Here is an 8,983-nt window from a genome sequence, read left to right on the forward strand (position 1 = left end):
TCCTTGTGCCTGCTTGAAATTGATATATTATCTAATACATTTCGCCCTCTGCTGGAATAAATGAGTAACTTCTCTCCAGCACGTCTTAGGAAAAGAAAAATAATTAAATAAAGAACGGTTCTGGGATAAAACAATGGATCTAACATCGTTTTAAAAAGAATCGCGATAGTTAGGTGAATCGATTTTCCCCCACCCCTTATAGTTGTGTAGTGATGTGTGTTCAAGCAAGTCAACACATTTGCTGTACGTTTGATTCTTTTCTTACGTGATCTACCCCATCAAAATGAGTGAACATAGTTTATGAAACAAGGCATCCATCAAATTTGGGTAGAGGTTTGACAGAGTGACCCACCACGGTTGAATTTTACCCACATTTGGCGGGTGTTGATTTTAAACCCTGGTCGAAACTGATGTTCCCTAAAGTGAGTCCCCTTCGTAGTCTGTGTACAACTCATACTTACCTGGCAGGGGAGATACCATGATCATGAAGGTGGTTCACCCAGGGCGAGGCTCAGCCATTGCACTTCGGTTGTGCTGACCCCTGCGAATTCCCCAAATGTGGGAATCTCGACTGCATAATTTGTGGTAGTGGGGGACTGCGTTCGCGCTCTCCCCTGACTTTCCTGGTTAAAAGTAGATTATTTTAAGATCTAACCTATAATCTATTCTTTGTATATCCATTTTGCTACAATGAGTATCAAAACAAGTTTTCTTTTCCAAGTTTTCACTTGCTGATTGTAGTTATGAAGTGGCAAGGCTGCCAACGGTCATGCATTCGGCTAATCAGGATTTACTGTTTACAGAAACAAATTTTATTCCACCTTTCCATACATCATCCACCTTCCAGTAACCCCAAATCCTCCACAACCCCCCATCCACCCATCCCCTAGGCAAAAAACTCACTCAAGCTGAATTCAAAAGTTGGCTGCCCTGTGAAGTGGTGATGAAGTGTTTAGCGTAGAATATCTTTGGCTTGTGTCACATGACTGCTTCACTTTAAAATTGATTAATGTGTGCGAAATGGACGCGGATTTGCTGTTGTGCCAAATTATGTATTACAATTTATTATGTAATAAATTGTAAAGCAATCTCAGATCCACAAAAGCAAATCTCGCTTAAAGGAGTCATCTGATGAAAATCCAAAATTTTCTGTGTTCAGGTGCTATAATCGGGTTCCCGGTGCATCTAGCAACCCAGAAAACGTGAAAAACAAGATCCCAGTAAGTTTGTTTTGATGAGCCTTTCCCTGCAAGCATGTGAGAAATCGAGCCGTTCAGATTTCGCTCCTGTTATGACGTAAAAGCAGGATCTTATAATATTACCGCCCCTTAATCTACACAATTCCACCCACGGTGCTGCCGCCATTGTTGTTTTCACAAGCGACAGCGGTGTACGTGACGCATGGGTAAAGTTCGTGGACAACATGGAATGTAGTCGCTGCACAGAGTCCTAACCTCAGAAGAGACAGGAGTGGATTTATTTCATTTTTTTAGAGGAAATCCCACAGAAACCATAAGTAAAAACCTGCTTATTTGCGCAAATCATTTCAAGCCGGAGTACTTTATCAACCTGGGACAGTACAAGCAGGATTAGCTTCAAAGTTGTTCCTCAAGAGGGATCGAGACCAACTGAACGAGACAAAGTTGCCGATGTAAGTAATATTTATCAACAGTCTGAATTGATGTGTATATATAGGAGGATAACCTTAGCATATGATAGCGAAGGGAGCTAAGTCAGTCACAGGCTAAATAGAACATTCAAAGCCGGTGTTAAACTTACTCTATATTTATATGTTATTTGGCAAATGGGCACTTGGAGTTTAGCTGTATACATTATGTGCGTTAATATGTTCAGCTACGGCAAGCTGTTTGTTTTGCTAATGAACAGGGGCGAACACTGCGGTTAGTTTCGTTTTAAACGCCTCAAATCATTCGTCTTTAGGATGAAAAATCTGTCACAGCAGAGTTATGCTCTCACGTTGTGTGTGTAACGTTATAACTTGTCAACGACAAGCGTTAAAATTCAAATAATTCCGGTGAGATCTGCAGGTGCGCATTCCGTGGATTTTAGGCAAGCATACACACACAACGTGTGCTGTGACAGATTTTTTTAGTCTCCGGACGAATGATTTGAGATGTTTGAAACGAAACTAACCGCAGAGGAGTTCAGGAAACATAATTTAGATAAACTATTGCCATGGCAGTACTACACTATGGGCACGTGTGTTGTGTTGACACGCCGGACGGAAGGGGGGCTGGGTATAAATCATACCAACTTGTTGAAAGTGCTCATCCGATTAGTCCTGTAAAATTCAAACTGTGCTCAGAATATTAGTCATTAACAAAGTGTTAAGGAATAAAGGTAACTTAAAAAAATCTGTGTTATTTGTAGTTAATTGGATGGTATATAAAGCAATGCAAAGTTTTAAAACCTGGGTATTTAAAACATTCTTACATACTGTCACACAAGTTGAAGGAAAGCACGTTTTATTGAAGTACCTTATTTGTCCACTAGGGAAACCCACATTTAAAACAACATTTTAATAATACATAGCCTACACCATAGCATCTGTAAAATCTTAGGTGGAGGTAGTGTTGTAGATTTGTTTGGGACTAGCCAAAATAGAACAAAAACTTGTGTTTAATTGTGTCTAAAACTCAAGTCAGTTATTAATTCAAGGTTTATTGAATAATTATACAAAATCAATATCACATCAGATGTTATAAAATAAAAAAACAAGATCTCATACAAGTACCTTTTTTGCAATCACATCTCGGATATTGTAGGCCTTTGTGTGTATTCATTTTGTTGACAGATTTCTTTAAGACAATCCCCCATTCTTCTCTTACCAGCAGTAAGAGTAACAAAAGTAACAGAAGAATCAAATAAGGAACAAGTGGTGAATGCTTTTAAAGCCAAAAGTTTTACATCCAATCACATGAATTATGTTAACACTTAAATCAGACAATGCATCAGCAATTTAGTGTAATTCCCACAGTTGTGGTCTTGAAATAAAATCCCGAGACCACTAAGTCTGAGACCAAGACGAGACCGAGACTAAAGACAGCCGAGACCAGACCATCAAAAATGGAGTTACCCTTTGCTGCAGCCTGTAGCAGTGACGTCATGCATGTTGACGTCATGAATATTTTGGCGCGCATGCGCCTTAACGTGTTGTGGTCAAGCATTCATTACTGCGCATGTGTGTCCTGTTTACCTTACGCTGTGACGTTTTCATCTGGAACGCAGCATAAGTGCATACGCCCAAAGTAGCCCAATTCGTTTTTGAGTAAGTGCCTTTTTAGCTTGGTAACGTACAGTATATACATACAAGGGGGCAGTCGTGGCCTAATGGTTAGAGAGTCGGACTCGTGACCATAAGGTTGCCGGTTTGATCTTCAGGGCCGCCGGGTAACGACTGAGGTGCCCTTGAGCAAGGCACCTACCCCACTTGCTCCCCGGGCGCTGCAGTGATAGCTGCCCACTGCTCCGGGTGTACGTGTGTTCACCACTTGCTGTGCGTGTGTTCACTACTCTCTGGATGGGTTAAAAGCAGAGGTCACATTTCGGGTATGGGTCACCATACTTGACAAATACTTCACTTCAGTACATTTTAAATCTTTGCATCCCATATTATGCACATCTTCTTACACATACAAAACAAACAAAAACAGATAACTGTAATACCTTTATTTCAAAACCTATTCACATCTATTATTTCAATGTTGATTACGCTCACACGGTCACACAAGGACGGAAGAAAAGCATATGTTCTAACTTTTTACAGTTTCAGCTACATTTTTAATTTTTTGTGTTATTGTATTGTATGTCATGTAAAAAACAATACAGGTATTAGACCTCTTCATTTTGGAATTCCCCTCCATCATTCAAAAAACAATCCATTCAGCAATACCTAAGAAAGTCTTTTGTACAAAATCCTTGCAGGACTCCCCTCTTGCCATCACCAACGTAACCAGGTGGGTTGTCTTTAAAGACTTCACCACAGTGAAGGCAATGTGTCAAGGTGTATGGCACCCGATACTGTTCTTTGTGTCCCTTGGAGAATGCTCTCCAGTTGATGACACCTAATTCACAAAGTGAAAAAAATTAAAAATATATATTTTTAAATACATTTCATAGTTCAAAGTCACACAACAAAAGAGTACTGTAAAAAGTGCTTGGCATATTTTGTATTTGTACATACACACAACTTATAAAGACTCAAAAAACGTACTGTCCAGCCAGATGAAGTGAGCCTGTTTTCTGAAACTAGGTTTGCTGACAATGCCCCTGAAAATCTTGCATGTCAGCAACAGCTGCAGGAAAGCCCCATCTCCATCTTCTGTGACAACTGTCATCTCACAGGATCTCAGGTGGCATCTGTACAAAATCACCAAAAGTAACCGCAAAATGTAGCTGTACATACATATTACAAAACAGTTTTATAAGTTAAGTAAGGAATAATTGACGACGGGCCATTCAATTATTCGAAAGTTAATGCACACCCTACGAAGCGGCCGTTACACCTCGGGTGTGCATTAACTTTCGAATAATTGAACCGCCCGGAGTCAATTATTCTGCTTATACCACAGTTACCACACCACAGGACATTGTTCAAATGTTTAATTTCGATGTTTTTCATGTTATCGTCTTTAAAATGCTGTTGATGGTAAGGACTACTTTCTTGCGCATCTCATTTCCGAACGGACTCGGAAGCTTGAGCCACATGGTGTGTGTGTCTCTGTGAGTGAGTGAGAGTGTGAGATCGTGTGTGAGTGAGAGATCGTGCGCACACCTGCGTGTTTGCGGTAATGTGACAGAAAAGCCAGTGATAATAAATTATTTGTTCCTCGTATTGTTTCTATCTTCAGCAGTAAAAAAAAAAAAAATCACGCAAACTTTTTGGAGTAGGTCTACCAAAATATATTTGCTATCAGTTATAAGCAGCTTGAAGAGGAAAACTAATCAGTAGGCCATGAGTGTTTATTAATGCATTTTGTTTTTCTATTTAGTTATTTTAGTTATTCGATATCAGTATATGTATTTCTTGTTTTTGAAATGCTTTGTTTATTGAAGCGAACCTGCGCACGTTTCCATTTAACAGTAAAGTTTGACATTATAAACGTCAGATCAAGAGCAGGGTGCTGTATGAGGTGGTGTCTTGTAGGCTACACTACATTTACATTTAGTCATTTTGAAGACGTTTTTATCCAAAGCGACTTACAGATGAGGGAAACAATGGAAGCAATTGGAACAACATAAGGACAACATAAAGCATAAGTGCAATAAAAGAAAATTGGTCTCACATAGCCTATCACAGTGTACAGAGCTAAGGTTTTTTTCTTTTTAAAGAGTAGAAAAGAGATAGAAGTCAGAACTGATCAGTCAGGTGTTGACGGAAGAGATGTGTTTTCAAACAGTTCTTAAAGATGGCTACAGAATCTGCTGGCTACAGAATCTGCTGGCTACAGAATCTGCTGGCTACAGAATCTGCTGATCTTGTAGCAGCGGGCAGTAGAGCTGTAATCAGGCCTTAAAAGTTAGGCCCGATAGGGTCCGAGCCCGACAGAATTCGGCCCGAGCCCGACAAGTACATTTTGATTGACAGCTTTTTAAAAGCCCGAACCTGTTTACAGCCCGACATTAGGCTATTCAAATGTACGCACGCACACAGCTTTTGTCAAGAATGCATCATTTATATATGTTTTAACATAATTTATTAATGACTAACCTAGGCTATAGGCCACTTGGAAGTTGGAACAAAGAAATAAAATAAGTCCTCTGTAACATCGTAACATCTCACATATCCCACTGGCTCATTATTCTCATTATGCACATGGTCAAAACTTTTCCTCACCTTAAGACTTTGCTTTGGTTGCTGGTGCAAGCAAAACGTAATCGCCAGAGGCAAGCCTCCGTTTCACCTCCTCAGCATCCATTTTCGCATCTTTCTCGCGCTAATCGGAACGCACCACATGACCGCTCATTTACCGCGCAAGCCCGAGCCCGGCCCAAGCCCGTGTAAAATGATAGAAATTAAGCCCGAACCTGACCGAAACCGTCAGGTCACGTCGGGTTCGGGCAAAGATCTTCAGCTCTAGCGGGCAGGTCATTCCATAAATGTGGAACCGATCCCGAGAAGGTACGTGAGAGAGATTTTGTACCTTTTTGGGATGGCACCACAAGACGTTGTACGTTTGCAGAGCGTAGGGATCTGGCGGGTATATAAGTCTGCATTGGCGAGTGAAGGTAAAGGGGTGCCAAATCAGTGGTGGTCTTGTACGCCAAGAGAAGAGTCTTGAATTTGATTCGAGCGACTATAGGGAGACAATGTAACTTAGTGAAGAGGGGAGTGATGTGCGCTCTCTTAGGTTCATTGAAGACCACTCTTGCCGCCACATTCTGGATCATCTGTAATGTCATCTGTTTGAAAGTCTATCAAAGTAAAAATTAAACGCTTCCGTGTGTGTCTGTGTAAGCGCTCGGTAGAGTGCGCGATGCAATGATCATTTCAAGCGCTTCCGGGTTTGTTTGCGCAAGCGCTCGGTAAGGAGCCATTCAAAGACGTATCCGATGACCTTGGAAACACAATAGCCAATCAGAGGTCTTTCATAATCTGTTCAACAGCGCTCAAAATGATAGCGGGAAATGCAAGTATCGTCACATTTAGTACCGACTGGTACCGAAGTTTGGTATCGTGACAACACAAAATAATAATACAAAATAATAATTTAAAAGCTCTGATATCGTTACAGGGCCTGCAATAAGACGGACAAGACTAATCAACAGAACATCAAATACACACATATAAAAAGACAAATAAATCTGAATAAATCCATTATGCAAGAAAAGTGAACCAAAAGAAAGAAACACACACTTGAATCACTCAGCTCCCAACCACTATGAAGAAAATAACTTATTCAGATCACAGCAAGAGTATTTTGTCTTGTTATCCAGTACAAATGTCTAAAGATACATTTACTGAAGATGCAACATAAAATATGTATATATGAAGTATAAAAAACATGCAATCTAACTATCTACAAGTAAAACTAAACAAACACTTTTTATAATTCATTGAGTAATCTAATTCATTTATCATTTTAAAGCCACATAATTTTGCTTGGTTTAAAAGATGTTGAGGGAACAGGGCAAAAATATATAACCAAAAACATTGTTTTTGCAATGCATGCAACATTAAATGCGATAAATGTATTAAAATAAGGCTTTCTGTTGTGACGTAAGATCGTTTATAAAGCTTTAATTTGTTTAAGGGCTTTTCTAACATATTTATGAGAGCCGCAGAAACCCTGTCATTTTAAACGCGAACACGTATCATAAAAATGTTATAATGACATCTATGACATTGACAAAGACAGCATTAATTGTTATAAAGACACTATTGTAAAGACACCATAAATATGCTCATTCACTTACCGCCATCGAAATCGAATCCATCCACGTGTTCGAACATGTTCGCATCAACATAAATAAGCAAAAAAGTTAAGCATGCGCAATAATTCTTCTTCTTGTATGTTTTATTGGCGGTTGACAAGCCAACTTATGGCGCATTACCGCCACCAACTGGACTGGAGTGTGAAGACATGGGCAATGTTTGGCACTAGTAGGGGTCTCTGCAGTACGTCACGTTGCGCATGCGCACTTATACGTGCACGATGTCGACATGCATGACGTCACAGCGCTACAGTCTGCAGCGGGGACTGTCGGTAACTTGCAAAAATGACCGGGTTTTCGCATGATCGCCGTGACCGGTGACCAGGCGGTCAGTCTCGCCGATTCCAAGCAATAACGTCACAGCCGTCAGTACACACAAAGCCGCATGTAAACGTGCGTGCGCACAGCATGTCATTCACGGCTTGTGTCTGGGTCCACCGCACCGAGAGTCTCCGCTGACTGACACACATCTCTCATATCCGATGACTGCACACGCATGCATCATGTACTGCACAGACAGAGACATGCACTGTTTTTGACTGTCTAGTTAATATTTCGTTGCTCCTACTTTGGGTATGTACTACATGCTAACACTGATGCTAAACTCTTCTTGAAGTCGTTCACTCTGGGCAAAACAGAAGTAAATTCCATTCAACCCGTTTGCTTGTCTTACGTTAAACCTATGGTAATTTCACTTGGGTAAAATGACACTTCTACTTGTTTTTAAAATCCAAAATATAAAAATGAATAAATCAACCTACAGTATATACATATGTGATATAGGGGTGGGCGGAATGACCAAAACTCTATTTCCTGGAATGAGTAATTTTATTACACGGTAACGATATATTTCACAGTAACAATCTCCCATTATAATTGTATATCTTAAACAAATTATATCAATCTAAGAAAAAATAGGTATATTTATTTATTACAATTCATTTAAATGCTCACCTTAGTTGTAGGCAAAATGTAGGCAAGTTATGAAAATAATGTAATAAATAATAATGTAATAAAATGTAGGCAAGTTATGAAAATGCACTAAAGATATCAGATTAAGTTCTGATAATCAGATGTTTTTTATTTATATTTATCTTCTGGCTATATCATGTCTAAACAGTAGGAATATAGACAATATGTACAACAATTAAGTATGAATTATATTTGCACAAACAATGAGAGAACATGAATATGATGACATGTGTGACTCACTGTGCCCTCTTCCGTGAGCACTTAACTGTCTCTTAAAAAATCTCTACTCTATTCTTTCTCTAATGTTCCCTGTCTATCTATCTTGACATTGCATCTGAAACTTTGTATTACTAAATATTGCTTTACTTCGTGGGCTCTGTACTGTAGGTCTTCATCGCTCTTCACTCTCTATTAGATGCACACTTTTAGTGTTGGGACTCTCTGTCTTTAGTTTTGTTTATTCTCGTGCTTGTCTTTGCACTTGTCTCTGGTGACTCCACACGCTCCTCTCAAAACATGAGGCGCGTCACTTCAACGCACTTACAAGGCTAGCATC

The 8,983-nt window shown here is 39.7% G+C and overlaps 1 long non-coding RNA gene and 1 other non-coding gene across 2 annotated transcripts; one reads left to right on the plus strand and one right to left on the minus strand.

Moving 5' to 3' along the window:
- Window positions 1-453: 453 nt before the first annotated feature.
- LOC130551434 (U1 spliceosomal RNA) lies at window positions 454-617 on the plus strand. The gene has a single exon (XR_008962601.1). It is a non-coding gene; the product is annotated as a U1 spliceosomal RNA (small nuclear RNA).
- Window positions 618-2,485: 1,868 nt separating this feature from the next.
- LOC130571392 (uncharacterized) lies at window positions 2,486-7,551 on the minus strand. The gene is made up of 3 exons (XR_008965075.1): window positions 7,438-7,551; window positions 4,235-4,380; window positions 2,486-4,085 (listed from the first exon to the last, which is right to left on the minus strand). It is a non-coding gene; the product is annotated as an uncharacterized LOC130571392 (long non-coding RNA).
- Between the last annotated feature and the right edge of the window lie 1,432 nt (window positions 7,552-8,983).

The sequence above is a fragment of the Triplophysa rosa genome, linkage group LG2 (genome assembly GCF_024868665.1).
Source record: "Triplophysa rosa linkage group LG2, Trosa_1v2, whole genome shotgun sequence".
NCBI lineage: Eukaryota > Metazoa > Chordata > Actinopteri > Cypriniformes > Nemacheilidae > Triplophysa > Triplophysa rosa.